This window comes from Monodon monoceros, unplaced genomic scaffold (genome assembly GCF_005190385.1).
Source record: "Monodon monoceros isolate NGI ecotype Baffin Bay Population unplaced genomic scaffold, NGI_Narwhal_1 Super_Scaffold_11, whole genome shotgun sequence".
In the NCBI taxonomy this organism is placed as follows: domain Eukaryota; kingdom Metazoa; phylum Chordata; class Mammalia; order Artiodactyla; family Monodontidae; genus Monodon; species Monodon monoceros.
In genome coordinates this window covers 28371857-28388515 of record NW_021703767.1, presented here as the reverse complement: position 1 = coordinate 28388515, position 16659 = coordinate 28371857, and the positions used below count along the sequence as shown (strand labels likewise).

Here is a 16659-nt window from a genome sequence, read left to right as displayed (position 1 = left end):
TGGTTATTTCTCTGTAACTAAAAACAGTTATTTCTAAAAAGAAAATTAATTTAAAAATAATCACAGTGATGATGATGGTATGATGGTGATGATGGTGATGGCGATGATGGTGATGATGGTGATGATGAGTTGCTTATTCCTCAGTTGTGAGCACTCAATAAATGTGTGTGGCTGATAACACAGAGAAATCAGAGGCACTTTACTTAGTCTGATGGGCCTGCTCTCTAGGAATAATTGTTTTCTGTCAGGTTGCTCCTAAAAAGGTTAATGTAGTTAGGTGCTGTATTTCATCTTAACTTCAGTTTCTGAGGACCAGGCAAAAATGACATAGTAAGAAACCTCGGGACTACACTGACAATACTGCAGGAAGAAAATTCTTATACTCCAGTCTCGTTCACAATTTTGCAATTAAAAACAAACAAAGACACTGAATGTTTGTGATATGAACCTGGATTAAATGGAGAAAAGCCGTGACTCTATGCAGACAGGGGTGCTGCATTCGAGTTAATCCTAAAGTTCCCTGTGTTTTGGCAAGGAAAGTTTTGAGTTTCAATTCAGTGACTGTTTAAACTGCACAAATGATCCATAACACAGTTTGGCATATTAAATCATCTTCACAGTTCTAATATGCCATGAAGCCAATTTACATATAACAGAGGCACAGAAGATGAAAAGCTGAGAACAGACTCCTGTTTCAAAAGGCATCAGGCACACTACTTTATTTTCTTGAAGCACCGCTAACTTCTATAAATCCGTTGCTGGAAAAGGTTATTAAACTGCCAGGCTCTTCTTTCTTCTCAATCCTTAATTCCCCTCCTCTTCTCACACGCCATATGGAAACTCCTCTCTCTCCCCCTCCCATTCTTCTTTTTTCTTTTTATTCCCATAGCTCTTTTTCGTTGAGCTCAGAATATTTGGACCACACAAACGTAATTCTTCTCTTCTGTTTAGACTCGTAATGCATATGGAGTTGTTTTTACTTTTCCATTCTTTCTCTTTTCTTTTTTTGGCCTATGGTAGATGTGACATAGTAATAGAACACAGTAATAAAATAGGCAATAGACAAGGAGACAGCTTCATCAGATTCTAGACCTGACCTCTTAAAGGTAGCACCTAGATAATAATACAAGGCCAGGATGTAACCTGTAAGCGTGAGGTATCACTGTATCGTAATCGGATATCTACTGTCAATATAGATAAGAGATGCCCAGACCATAGAATTCCAACCTACCACCCAATTATTAGCTGTGTGGTGTGAGCCAAAAACTTCAGAGTAAGGACAGAGCGCAAAAGTTGGTTCTCGCTATGCCTCAAAATATGCATTTTCTTTGAATTAGGTCAGTAAATACTAAAATTTACTGCTAGTCAGGATGTCATTCTGGTGCAGATTCTCTGGCTCATGACGGAGGTTTGGAACCCATGGGAGCAGGTAAAGGCCATTAGGCAGCTTGGGAACCACAGCACTAAAGGAGGATATGTCCTATTTTCCACTGATGACTTTGAGTGCCTCTCATCAGCCCCAGCATCCCCAGCAGAGTAGAAATGGTGTGTGAGGCAGACAGCAGGGCCTTAAAATAATCTCTGACCCCTGAGGGTCTCTTGAAGCACGGAGACAGTACTGCCCTTAGACCCCTGCTCTTGGCCTCATACTTTCAAGGGGTTCACATTGACCTTTCTCTGACCAGGTCTTATTCTACAAGACTAGACATCCTTGGGACCAAAGGGTCTTGCCAACTAAGAGCTCATTCCACTCCTACCAGTCTAGGCCATACTCTGGACCCACGGGATCCTGGAAATTCTGCTAAGGTTGTCCTCAGCCTTCAGCCAGGCTTTGCGCGTCTCTTCCTGTGTCTAGTCCCTGGAGGGTAAGCTGTACCACCAGTGTGTGCACCTGTAGGGCCGAGTGGAGGTTAAAAAGTGATTATTTGTGTTTGTGTGTGGCGGGGGGAGTGATGTTTTGGGGTATAGATGGGATCTTAAATATGTGGACTGAGATGTCCACACAGGTGTGTTAAAGGCCATGGAGAAAGGAGCCAGTGGTGGGAGGAGAATGGAAAGTGGGCTATAAAGTGGGGCTTGCTTTCCTGTCAACACATTTCAGCCTGGAGTTACAAGTAGTCCAACATTTTAAAATTCAAATGACCTAAGTCATTATAAAAGTATATTTGTCAAGGGAAAAATATAGAATATATTTTATTTAACAGTGCGTTTGCTTGATAATATTTAGAATTATGGTGTGTGGGCCTCCATAATACTCTTGCCCTGAGCCTAGTTACTCCAGAAGTTAGTGGGGGTGATAAAATTCTAGAGGGCCAGTGGACTGCAAGCTGTTGGGCTCAAGATAAGGACTTGGTCCTTGTGACTTGTGACTGGAGGCCAAGGTAGAGACTAGTTTGCCGGGGAGAAGTTCAAGAAAGAATAGTTATAGCAGCAGCAGCAAATGTAGCAAAGATAGAGGCCAAGAACTAACCACCATAGCCAAGCAGCAGGAGGCATTTCAGCCATCTAATGAGAATCTGGAAGAAGAAATGAAGATCAGACCTCTCTCTACATTCCCCTCCCCCCTCCGCCAAAGATGACATCATGATATTAGATGAGTCCCTCTGGTCCCCTGTAGGCTGAAGAAAGGACAAAGAAATCTTTCGAGAGGTTAGAACAGCCATCCTAAGGAGATTAAACTATGAATTGAATAAGTTTAAATCCTGAATATAAATGTATTTTTAGCTCAAAGAGAATATTTTAAACAGGATGTGACTGGATAAACTACCTTAAAGGTGCATGAGAAAAAATTTTTTTCTTTTTTTTTTTTTCCGGTATGCAGGCCTCTCACTGTTGCGGCCTCTTCCGTCGCGGGGCACAGGCTCCAGACACGCAAGCTCAGCGGCCATGGCTCACGGGCCCAGCCACTCCGCGGCATGTGGGATCCTCCCGGACCAGGGCACGAACCCGTGTCCCTTGCATCGGCAGGCGGACTCTCAACCACTGCGCCACCAGGGAAGGCTGAAAAAAAGAATTTTTTTCACTAGTGATCAAAGAGAGATTCAGAGGTAAGCTGAGGTCAGCTATGGAAAAGTTGCCCTTACATTTCTGCACCTCTTATTAATTAATGCAAATGAACTGGTAATGCTCTGAAATATACCATCATGTATAACTTTGTGGAGAAACTGAGTCCTGTCAGGGTACTGTATGAGAACAATACCATGATTATATATACCTTGGTAGCAAATAGCTCATTATATCCCAGCCATAGGTAAAGTCGAACTTCAAATCATTCAGAAACTCTACATGATGGACATTGGGACATTTGGAGATTCATAACATTTGGAATACCCTGCCTTAGAGAATAGGGTTGAGAGGAAATTTTCCCTCCTAAGAAAATTCTGCTGGTGACTATTAACTACAAGGTCTTGGACAACCCTTGCTAATCTCAGACTCACTGGGAGCCAAGGGATGTTATAAGAGGAAAGATCCAAAGTCTTTTGGCAGAGAGAACAATGTCTTCTAGAAGAAGGTCTATTGCATTATTTGAGCTAGGTTTGATCAACAGGTGGTACTAGGGCACTAGAAAATTGGATCTATCTATCCAGTAGATCTGACTTTTTGACTTGATGATGTAGACCACAGAGGAAGGGAAAGTAACCTACAATTATGGTTACTTGATTTTTTTTTCCTCTTGAGATAGCTAAGGATGTCAAAAAAAGGTATATGACTTGCTCCTATAATATTTCATGAAAGGCCCTGAAAATTCAAATAACATTAGGATGTGTATACAGTTATAAGCCCTAGGGACTGGGAATAAAAAATAGTAATAAAAGAAATGCAGGTCCCTGACCTTATAGAGCTTACCTTCTAGTGGAAATGGCATATAATAAATGCTTAATAAATATTTGTTTAAAGCATTGTTTTATATATGTATATATAAACATATATATTCAGAAAAATGGATAAACTTAGGATTATGGTATCAGGAATCTGACAAAACTTTCCTAACTGCTCAGATACTGTGTAGAAAGTACTTATTTAAAAAAATTTTTTTAATTAAATTTAATTTTTTTCAATACTTTTTTTCTCTGTGTGTGTTTCTTGCATGGGTATATTTTGGTCAGGGAAGGGACGATGAAAGTCCTCTCTTATGGGAAGGGTTAAGTTAGCCAGTATATAAAAACCTGGGAGATCAATTCAGAACAACCCCATCATATGAAAATCTTTTCCTGAAAATGATAGGGACACTACAGCTATTTCATTTTCATTTCAGAGGGAAAGTATGGCAATGTGAAAGGCACAAAATCAGGCCTGGGAGAGTGTTGAGAAGGCATGAACTAGGTTTTGTGGAACATGGCATTGGTAAGATCCTGTTGAATGATTGTCAAGCAGCATGAGGTCCTAATGAGGAGAGAGACCACAAACCCAAGGTGGCACCATTTCACGTGGTGCTGTGCTTTTCTCTAGCAGCAAACTGTTTCTTAGGGCATTGGAGATGGATTATTGACTTGAGCTAGGGTTGGGTTTCCACTGGGGAGATGCACTGCTCCAGAAGTTCTAGGAAGTAACAGGTCTAGCTTGATAAGAAGCTGCTGACGGACTAGCAGAAAATGGAATTGTCAAGGTGGTATAAGCCTGTATCAAATCAAAACTGGCACAGTGAGAGTAAGAGATGAAGGGAGCTGGAAGGGTAAAATGGCACAGTGAGAGTAAGAGATGAAGGGAGCTGGAAGGGTAAAACGTTTGGGTCCATGAGCAGGATATCAGCATTTAAGATATCAGAAACGGAGTATTCCAGGATGATTTCAAGAACTATAGCATAGCCATGTGTGAGGGGTAGTTCCAGCAGAGTGAAAAGGGAAGAGTGGGAATTAAAAATGAAGGAAACTGTGAGGAAAACATATCGGAAAGATCACCTAAATGGATATTTAACTTACTCAGGGTAATAGCAGAAGTTAAGAAGTTGATAAGTTAAAAGGAAATATGTGGTACAGGTGCCCAAACTGGAGGTGAGTAAAAGGCACTAACAGGGTGAATAGCTAGTGTATACCAGCCCCAAAGGGCAGCTTTTGACACGTAGAGGAATAATGGTTTAGTGTAAAAGATTCAATGAGGGGAGGAGGAGATACTAGCACACCTTCTCTTCACTGAAAAGGTCTGCCTGAGAAATGCTGGCCTTGGGGACTGTTAGATTTCAGTTAAGGAAAGAAGGGGACAGGAGCATTTTGTGAAGAGGCTTACAATGGAGGGGTTTTGTATCATAGAATGGAGAATGCAGAGGCCACGACCAAAGAAGGCAGGGAGAAATGGACAGTCAGAAGTCAAGTGTAGGACTGAGAGTAGGGGAGAGGGGAGATGGTCAAAGGGACTTGAAAACCAGGCAGGGACTGAAAATACACAGGGGTGTGAGGTCTGGGTAGACTAGCTGCCCTCCAGACTCCAAGTGGAGCAGAGGTACTAAGTGGTTTCCTAGCAGTGTTGGCTCAGGCCCTGGGGGGTGTTGTCAGAGGCTTCAGGATATTAGCAAATTGTGATCTTTTTCAGCTCTCTAAACAAAATCTTGGTGGGAAGCTCCTGTGTGCCTCTGAAAAGATCCTAGTTCAGGCGTAAGCAGATAGGAAAAAGTGAGTCTCCCTGGGGGACGGAATGGTTCTGAACCCTCTCAAAAGTCAGCTGTGGCCTGACTCGCAGCCCTTTTGAAGAAATCTTAGCTAGGAATGAAGGGATACATCTGGTTTCCCAGCCCATCTTTTGAAGTTAGCATCGCGACTGCTCAAGTTTGTGACCAAGGCCCTTCCAAGAAGCTCTTGAACCACTTTGGTTAGCTCTTCTTATTTTTGAAGTTTGAGTTAAATGTAGGCTCCTTCATTGAACTACGTATGGACTGAACGACTTTAACTAAAGTCAAAAGATCTAGAAAAAAACAACAGGCAAGATTGTAAGTAATGCTAACACAGACTCTTTTGACTTCGGCAAACTTGGAACTTTAGGATGCAGGATTTTGGTTGGGAGGTGAGAGAGAAAATGAGAGAAAGAGAGGGAGGGGGGCGGCAGAAGGGAGACAGAGAGGGAAAGGGGGAGAGAGCTAATACCTGGAGAGGGTTGTTTTCAATTCTATCACCACCCTGGAAGCCGTGCCTGTGCTGGATGAAAAAAACAAGTCCTTTGTTCTACAGGATAACTCAATTTGAAATAAATATACATGGATTTGAAATAATACATTAATTTAAATTCTCTAGGTGGAACCACTTTGATGGAAATTTCCCTAAAAAAGTAACAAATGATTTGCCTCTGCATCTAATCAGCCAATCAGACACCCCCATGCTGACTACTTAATGAGCTAGAATTTTAATGCAAAAATTTATGATTATCAACAATTCTTCTGACCCCCCCTCTCCCTGCAAAGAAGCCCAAATACATTGTGCTTATAATTCTTACCAAATTAGTTAATCTTTTCTTCAGCCATAGAACAGAATTCATTAATCAAAACTGAATTCCTGGCCAAATATCTCAGAGCAGCTAGCAACGCATGCAGTCAAGCAGATGAGAAAAAGTTCATGACTAACCAAGTGGTTCTCTTTTCACTATCAAGAAGAAAATACTGCAGCTAGCTGTATGGAAAGAAAAGAAAAGAAAAGGCCAGTGCCTGTTGCAGAGTTCTCATGGCAAAGAGTAAAGAAAGAAAGGAAGAAATCCCCTGAAATGGGCTTGTACTATCTCCATGTGCTATTTCACCAAAATTCCAAGGGGCAATCTTCAGAGCAGGAGCAATGGTCCAGTTCTGGGTGGGAAACTGAGACAAGTTGGGTGGTTCTGGGCCAGATTTAGTGGGTTGTTGTTTTTGCTCTTTTCAAAATAAATAAGAGTTCAGTCTGCCTTAATAGACTGTGGTATTCTCAGCTACTCTCAGAGCTCTTTGCTCTGAAGTCCGTCTCCTGAATGGAGAGTAATTTTACTCCTAATTGTGGAGTAAAAGTGAGAATTGTGGATCTGAGTGGAAGTCAAAATAATGTGTGGGGTCTGAATCATACATGCAGGAGATTATTCATGGAAGGGACCCGTTTGCTAAAAAGATATAATTTTTTTTCTAGTGAAAGCACGTCTTACCTATACAATTGATGATTTACAAAACCACATAGAAAGTTTCGTGAAGTGAATGAATGCTGTCTATGCCTCACTTTAAAAGTAATAAGCATGATTCTTTTATAATCCAACTATGTTATTTAGAATGATTTTACCTTACAATAATAGCAACTATTTCGTGAGTTCGGTGTGAAGAGTCTTTGAGCTGGTAGATACAGAGGATGTAAAATTCTGCCTACTTCCCAGAAGCACACGATAAACATTAGCTGTTATCATTATCGCTCTACATGGTAAATAATCTCCTTCTTACAAAAGGGGAGCTTGAATTTCAGAGCATTTTACTGACTTGCATAAGATACAAATTAAATCACTGAATTGAGAGTGCTGCCAGGTCACACTGAAATTACCTGAACTATTGGCCTACTCCTACATCTATTTTCAAAATCGTAAATACAAAAGGGTAATTGAAATAGACTCACATGCTGGTGGTCAGAAGAGACACTGAGCAAAATGTTGTCAAATCACATTTTACAGTAAATGCTGCTGCAGCAGAAACAAAGTTTGAGGCTTAAGCGGTTCATCCTCATAATTCAGATCTTCTGCTGTTGTCTGGAGACTTTGTAAGGAGGATCCTTCCAGGGTCTGTTTGCATGAGCAACTAAAGACCAGCAAGTGGAGGAATTCATTGTGAGAAGACAGAGATTCAAGGTGCACAAAACTGATTCCATAATTGATTGTCCTCAAAAGAGAAAGAAAACTTTTGAGTAGCCTGGTGAATGGTGATCAGGTTGCCCTACAGGTTGGATCTCCCCAACCCAGCAATCCTGTGTTCAGGGAAAAAAAGAAAACAGCAATAAAATTCCAGGGCCAGAAACATTTCTATGAGCTAGTAAGAATAAAGGTTGGTCATGGATACCCAGTAATAGAATATGGTGTTTGTAGTGTGTAACCAAGTGGAGTACAGGATGTTTTTCCCTCTAGGAGAGGTAGCTTAGACCAAGCTGGCATTCAGAAGGAAAGAAGTAAGGGAAGCAGGAACATATCAGAGGGGAATCAGGAGGGATTCTCAGAGCCCTGAGCAGGAAACCACAACAGTTTTCACCATCAGGATAGCAAAGCGGGAGCCTGGCATCCATCAAGTCCATGTTCCAAGCTGGAGGGCGGAAGTGTAGATGCCTCATAGCAGGCAGGAGAGCTGCATTTAGCAGCACACGTAAAATGGGAACTTCCTTAACAAATTAGAGTCATTTGAAAGGGATTGGAGTTTCTACAATTCAGTAGGTGAGAGAGGAACCAAATTCTATTTAAACATTATTGTTTTAAGTTTTTCCCCATAAGTTGTGGATACATAATTTCTTATATTAACTTACTGTACAGAAATGTGTTAGGCACTGTGGATTGGAAAGGGAATAAAATAATTACAGTTCTTGTTCTCAACGGCTTAAAGCTGTGTGGAGAGATGTAAATCCCATGAGGGCAGGTACTTTATCTGTTTTGTTTGTTTTTGTACTCTAGGAGTAAAAAGGAATACCTGGGATGGAAGAGGAAATTATCAAATATTTACTGAAATAATTTTTAAATGACCTTAGTTTGTTTAAAATGAATTTTCAAGAGAAATATCTGTTGTACTCCTATCTATGTACCAAAGAGAATTGAAAACACATGTCCACACAAAAACTTGTATGTTCATAACAGCATTATTTATTCATAGTAGCCAAAAAGTAGAAACAACCCAAATATCCATCAATTGTTGGATGGATAAATATCATGTACGATATTTATACAATGGAATATTATTCAGCCGTGAAAAAGAATGAAGTCCTGATTCATGTTACACCATGGATGAAAAGAAAACATGCTAAGTGAAAGAAGCTAGTCACAAAAGATCATGCATTGTATGATTCAATCAATATGAGTTGTCTGGAATATGCAAATCCATAGAAACAATACAGAATAGTGATTGTCAGAGGCTGGGGGGATGGAGTCAGGAATGACCGCTAATGGGTATGGGGTTTCTTTTTGGGGTGATGGAAATATTCCAGAATTTATTGTGGCAATGGCTGCACAACTCTGTGAAGATACTGAAAATCATTTAATTGTATATTTTGAATGAATGAATAAGATGGTATGTAAATTATGAATTATATATAAATAAAGCAGGAGAGGGAGAGCGTAAGGGGGAGGGAGGCAGAGAGAGAGAAACACATGCAGGTTACTGTGGGAATGCACGGAATGGACTGCCAAAAACCAATGCAAAAGTAAATTATTCCTAATTTTTACCACCATGCATTCTCCCACCTAGAGAATGTTTGAAATGATGTTCTTATAGAGATTTGATGCAGATGTGAAGTGAAAGAAAAATCTCTTTCAAAAACACAATGTTTCCTCAAATCTTCCTTCCTCATATCTGGGGTCACGTGGCTCTCTCTGCAGACTCAGTTCTGCCCCAGGATCTAAAATCAATCTTGATTTTGATCAGGGGACATTTATTGATCTCTAGTTCAACGTTCCTAGGACTTAGTATTTCTACTTTTCTGCTAGTCCCGTTCTGATCTAGCGTTTACCTGTAAGCCTTATTCTTTAGTCTAATTCCCAAGTTGCCCTTGCTATTCTGGGCCCATGCCTTCTACTCTTATGCCTAAGCACTTAGCCTGAGATGGAGTCTGTTTGAACTGAGGCCTTGCCTGCCTTTTTCTGGGATTTTCCAGAACCTGGTCCTTGATTGTGATTGGGTCCTGGACAGACTTCCTGGATGCCCACCCACATTCGGTGCTTCTTCTTGCCAGTCCCTGTAGTATTATTGAACTTTGGTGATCCAATATGATTGGCCAGATACCCTCCACCTATATGCGAGTAGCAAGACACAGCACTTCAGGAGTCTGGCTGGACTTCTCCCACGACTGTTGAATCTGCCTTCTTCCTTTCAGCTTCCCCAGTCCCACAGCACATTTTCCAAGTCACCTCAATGATATCAATCGTGCGGAAATAACTTTTTTTATACCTAGATGTGCCATCAGAATAATTCTGGTTTTGACAGAAGTTTATGATTTTTCATTCAATTTATCCTTTGGAGAGATTCAACAGACATACATTTATTAATTCAATGTTGAGGGCTTACTATATGAGAGGTCGTGCTGTAGGTGCTGGATATACAAAACTAAAAAGTAAAGCTCCTACTTGATGATGATGACAACCACTAATATTATATATTTGGATATTCACTAAGTGCAGTTACTAGACCAAGTTATAGAGCTTGATTATCTCATTTATTTTTCATTATAACCCTAATTTGTAGATCCTAATGTTGTATGCATTTTAAAGACGATACAACTGAGACCCAGGGAGTAACATGCCCATTATTCAGATCTTAGATTATCTAATTCTTACTACTAAGCTCTTAATCAGCATTTCTTACTGTCTGGAGAACCACGAGGATCCAAAATACTTTGCTATCCTAAAGCAATCTTAGATTAAGATAACCTCTGGTCTTAAAATCTCTGTTGAAAGAACTATGAACAAATAGGCTTCCTACTCCCATTTCTAAAATAATCCATCTAGGACTAGAGTTTCACAAGATAGGGACAGAGACCAGAGATCAAGTTCAAGGACGTTATGAAAGGAGGGAGAAACGGGTGAGTCCTAGATGTCCAAGGAGGCCCACAGGGGCACACCCCAGGAAGTTTAGGTTCAAAATTACGAGTGAAGACTCCAGAGACTAAATTATGGGCCAGTCTGAACTACAGTATTTCTGCATCCAGACAGGGGCTCTGAGAGACAGACATGGGGAACCAAAGTCAAAAATGAGCATGATGGTGAGTCAGGAGCTCTGCAATGTGAAGAACCTTTAGAATTCCTTCCCAGACCCAATCTGATCACAGTAAAGCAAGTCACAGGTGAAGACAAGCAGATCACCTGATGGGAGTGGAGAAATGAAGGGAGGAAGCATTTCTAGCAAACTGTGTATCTGCTACAAGTTAATAATACAGCTCTACATGGAGACTAACCTATATCTGAAGCCAGCAAATTGGATTCCACTAAGTGATTCTTTTAGACATAACCGAAAAAGGAGAAAAAATAAACATCAAAAGGACTAGAAAAATCTTTAAAATGAGCTAAAGCAACATTGGGAATATCATAGGACTTTCTAGAGCAGAAATAGTAAGCAGTCTTGAAATTCACACAGAGCAGTGTTTTACTACTTTTGATACGTTGTATTTTCCAAAGGTGGCCAAAGGTATGGAAAATATCTTCTTTTCCATAAATTCCTCTAGAGTCTTGCTACTGAGGTGGGATCTAAGTCCCCTCCCTTGAATCTGAGTGAGTTTTTTCCTTCTCTGTAACCAATACATTGTGGCAGAAGTAATGTGTGATTTGTGAGGGTAGGTCACAAAAGGCCATGTGGCTTTTACCTTGTTGGTGGAATATTCACTTTTTAGAGCCTTGAGATGTTACATAAGAATACAATGATCCTGAGACTGCCTTGCTGGAGAGCTCCATGTAGACATTCTGGTTAACAGTCCAGCTGAGCTCCAGACAACAGTTTGCTTCCACTACCAGCCCTATGAGCGCACCATCTTAGGCAGGAAATCCCGTGGAGCCTTCAGATGACTACAGCCATCATCAACATCTGAGTGCAATTTCATGAGAAACCCCAAGCAAAAACTGCCCAGCTAACAGCTTACAAATTCCTGACTCACAAAATTGTGAGCAAAACAATCATTTGAAGCTGCTAAATTTGGGGATAACTGATTATACAGCAATAGTAACCTGAATGCCACAGAGGAGAGAACAATCACTGAGTTTCCAGGACACATGGTTCCTCTCCTCCTATTGTGGCCATAAGGATGATGGCTGAAACCTGGAAGGAGACACACCAGTGTGGGGAGGAAGGGTCTGAGTCCCACAGGAGGTTACTTTAAGGTCACCAGTCATATAATCTCTCTGTAAAAGTTCATGCGTTATTTATGCTATGATTAAATTTTGCGAGATCTCCAAGATGCTTGATTAATTTTTCTCAAGTCTAATTTTTTTTATTTAAACAAGTTTTCAGTCCCTGACTTCAGGTCCGGAAAGTGGATAAACCTCCAAGGTAAGGGCATGGAATTTGCCATTGTGATGCCATCAGTGGCTCACATGGGACAAACGTATCTTTGGATTTACTTTCAACTCCATAGCCACACGTTAGCGAAGACTCCAGGAATGGATGGTAAAAAGAAACACTCTATTATTTCTGCTTTGATTATAAGTCAACTTATTATAAAATGACATATTTAGAGTACATATTTAGAACATATTTGTTTTTAAACTGTAAGTGGTTATTCAGCAAGCTATAAATCAGGATTCTTAATTCTATTACCTCTTCCCTTTCACCTATTCCCATGATTAGAATTTTTGCAAATGAGGCACCTTCTCCTTGTCTCAACTTCTCTTCCAACTAGAGACTCTCATAAGACACACTATCTGTAGAAATCTCAGGCGGGAAGAGATGGAGTTCATCCATAGCCTCCTAACCTATTCAGAACACCCTCAGCCAGCAACCTCATCCTCCTTTTGGCATTCAGAGGGCTCTGGTGTGTCCTTTGCCCTCAAAAATGCTATCAACATAATGAAAGTTGAGATGAAAATTAATCACTTGGTGAGCTTCCTCCTGCATCTGTTTTAAAACCTTCTGGGGGTGGGAGGGACCTGTAGAACCTTGGAAATCTGTACTGGGATTCAAGTTGGCTGTACTGTAGTGAGAAATCTGAGAGGATCTATGAGAACCGATTATTAGGGAGAAAGGAGATGGTATTTTTTCTCAGCATTTGAGATTCAAAAACCTCAAATTAGAACAGATATTGTCGCTAATTTCCCATAGTTGTCCTAACTTTCCATACACTTTCTTCCTACTTACTGCCTTATATTTATATTTTCTAGTTGGGCCCTTTCACCTACAAGATTGTAAGCTTCTTACATGTCTTTGTATCTTAGAGCCTAGAACTAGATCGAGATGTAATAAGAACTTAATAGATTTTTGATGAATTAACACCACTTTAACTTTAAAAGAAAAAAAAAGAGGTCATGAATCTAATGATGCTTGGGAAATATACACTTGGGGGTTTCTATGGAGGCCTGGTTATCTTCACACCAAGGTCCAGGTTTGGCATCTCAGGCCCTTCAGAATGCAATCAATTTGGATATGTCCTCAAATCTCCTTAAAAATAAGAGATGGAATAATAATAATGATAACTAGGATTTGTATGGTACTTTTGTGTTTATCATATTGATTTTTTTTTTTTTACTTTGCATTCTTTTTATCCTACGAAGTCTTCAAAATTCAGTGTGTACTTTATTTACAGAATATCTCAATTTGGAAGCTAAATTTTCATTGGAAATATTTGATCTATACGTAGTTTTCGTAAACTATGCAATGATAAGTGTAGATTCACACACCCAAATTGTTCTAAACATAAAAGTTTTCAGTCCGCGCATCGCCGCCGTCACCTCCCCGCGGGGTTCCCTCAGCCCAGCCTGGTCCAGCCCAGTTCCCGGTAGGATGACGTTGGTATATAAAGAGGAGCATCCTTTTGAGAAGCGCTGCTCTGAGGGCAAGAAGATCCGAAAGAAATACCCTGATTGGGTCCCGGTGAGAGTAGAAAAGCCTCCCAAACCTTGGATAGGAGACCTGGACAAAAAGAAATATCTGGTGCCTTCTGATCTTACAGTTGGTCAGTTCTACTTCTTGATCCAGAAGCAAATTCATCTCCGAACTGAGGATGCCTTGTTTTTCTTTGTCAACAGTGTCATTCCACCCACCAGTGCCAGGATGGGTCAGCTATTTGGCAAAACCGATTATTGTCATTTAAAAAATCAAGAAACAGAGGGACTTCCCCGGCTGTCCAGTGGTTAAGGCTCTGTGCTTCCACTGCAGGGGCCTCGGGTTTGATCCCTGGTCAGGGAACTAAGATCCCACGTGCCCCAAGGCGTGGACAAAAAATTTAAAAATAATAAAAATTTAAAAAATCAAAAACCTGAAATTCAAGGAGGTAGAACTATTTGCATAGTTACACAAGAATAAAGTGACAGGGACAAAACAAACTTCTAGAATCCAAGATGCTTGTCCTAATCCAGTGCTCTTTCCACTACAAGCCCACTGTAAAATTCTGGAAAGAGTGGAAATCATTATTTACACTAAAAAAAAAAAAAAAGTTTAGTTCGGATGCTGATCCAAATCTGATGTTGTGGGTTTCTGCAATCCACCTTAGTTGAGAGGAATTCATTTTTCATTTCAGGGCCAGCCCTTCAGTAGCTGAAAGCAGTCTGTGCACTCATTTGAAATGAAGGATGGGAAGTTCTCTGAAAAGGTTTGAAGTCTTAATTCAATTGATATTGGCACAGTAAACTCTAGGACACATCCAAATCCATTACTGAGACTCCTCATGCCAGCAGATTTGCAAAACTAGGTATGGAATTGCATCAAGTTCTTTCTGCTGTGTGTTTTAAGGTAAAGTGATACAGATCTCCTTTCTTCGTGTGAGAAGTGAAGCGTGTTTACTCAGTGACAGCCTCCCTGTATGAGTGACACCGTAACAAAAGGTAAAAATAAAATATCTAAGTCTTGCTTACCCTTGTAGTGTACATAGCAAGGCTTCCTGATTCTGCATGCTGGAATGGGATACACACATATATAGCAGTGGACAATGGGGATTGGAAGATCCCATCATTCCTTATACCCATGGTCATTTCACATTCTCATGGTCTTTGACCAGGAGTTACAAACATCAGGAGCAAAAAGTGGAATTCATGCTGCTGTGTTTTAAAGCCAAAATTTTGGAATTGTGAGACATTTTAAACTAAATACTTTGGTTATCTCTTTTGCTACACGTATGCAAATATGACCTAATTCCGCCTCCCACATGGCTTTTCCTCATAGCTTCCTGCAAGACCTAAGATCCCAAGGGAAAGTTCAATACACTGTTTAAAGTTTTGTTTTTAGACTTTCCAGGAAAAAAAAGAAATATAGAATAATTTTTTTTTTTTTTTTTTTTTTATTGCGGTACGCGGGCCTCTCACTGCTGTGGCCTCTCCCGCTGCGGAGCACAGGCTCCGGACGCGCAGGCCCAGCCGCCATGGCTCACGGGCCCAGCCGCTCCGCGGCATGTGGGATCTTCCCGGACTGGGGCACGAACCCACGTCCCCTGCATCTGCAGGCGGACTCTCAACCACTGCGCCACCAGGGAAGCCCTAGAATAATTTTTTATCAGGATGATTATAGCTTCAAGTAACAGAAAACCTTGATTCAACATGCTTAAATGATAAGACCATTAATTACTTCTTGTAGCAAAAAAGTCCAGTGGCTGGGCAGCCCTGAGACATAGTATAGTCAGGGACCAGCTTTGAATTTTTCTGTGCCTTAGATTCTCTTATGGCTGGCTCCTCTCAGGGTTCAAAATGGTCATACCAGGTCTGGATGACGTATCCAGATAGAACAATGACCAAGGGCAGAAAAATGGGGCCACCTTTTCTATGTACAGCTTTCAGGAAGAAAACAATTTTCCTTGCAGAAGTCTGGCTCATTAGCCAGACATATGTCACATGGCCATGCTTAAACCATTGACAAAAGCATTGGCACCATGTTAATCTTAGACCAGTTAGGACTTACCCCAGAGCCTGGAGTTGGAGTGAGTTTCCTTTAAGTATATGACTGCAGAGAAAGGTAGGTATCTGGAGAAAGGAGGAAGTTGGTGTGGTTGGAATTGGGGGGTTGAATTAACATTGGACAGGCAACCAACTGTGTTTGCGACAGGTTTTCTTCAGCATATTTTCTTTTTTTTTATCCTGACAAATTCCAGCTTCGTCATTTCCTTTGTCACTCTTACTATTGAATGTTTAGTATGAAGTGTACTAGAACTTGAGGATATTAAAATTTAAAAAGGTAATATTTCTGCTCTAGAGGAAAACAGAGTCCTTTCCATACAATTAAGAAAAGGTAATTTTTTTGTTTTAAAAGAGGAAACTGCAAATATCTATCTTCCAAAATGAAAAAAAAGGCCTTAGGGAATTGTCATTCCACTATTTAGCAAAGGTTAATCACAACACTTCTACACAAAATAATAAAGGAACAAGAGATTAAAGTTTTACCCATTTCCATAAGCACTTCATTTAGTATAAATGCAGATGGATAGAGCGGAGAGCAGTTAAGAATAAGATTCCACTGGCCCCATACGAGGCCTTATGGTATTACAGGACTAGAGAGAGCTAAGGTTTTAAATTGAAAATGAGATAAGTAATTATCTTCAATTCTTGTTCTAAGAAGGTAGTAATTAGAGTAGATCCCCACTCCTGGGTCAATACTCCCAGCTCACAACCTAATAGAATTCCCCAGCTTGATGTTAACAGAATAAATAGAAGAATATATCTTCAAATCTGTGGGGAAGACAAGAAGATGATAGGGGATCTTACTCCTATAATTGTTGCCTTCAGAAGACGGGAACTACAGGTAATTTTCATAAGAGATTACCACTACTGGAACCTATAACACCCTGGAGTATCTTTAAGAAAGAAGAAAAGGCCTCATTAGAGGCTCAATCCTAAAATCCTTTCAATTCCCGTATA

The 16659-nt window shown here is 40.4% G+C and overlaps 1 pseudogene; it reads left to right on the top strand.

The window, feature by feature from the left end:
• Positions 1–13600: 13600 nt before the first annotated feature.
• LOC114890235 lies at positions 13601–15531 on the top strand (annotated as a pseudogene).
• The last annotated feature ends 1128 nt before the right edge of the window (positions 15532–16659 follow it).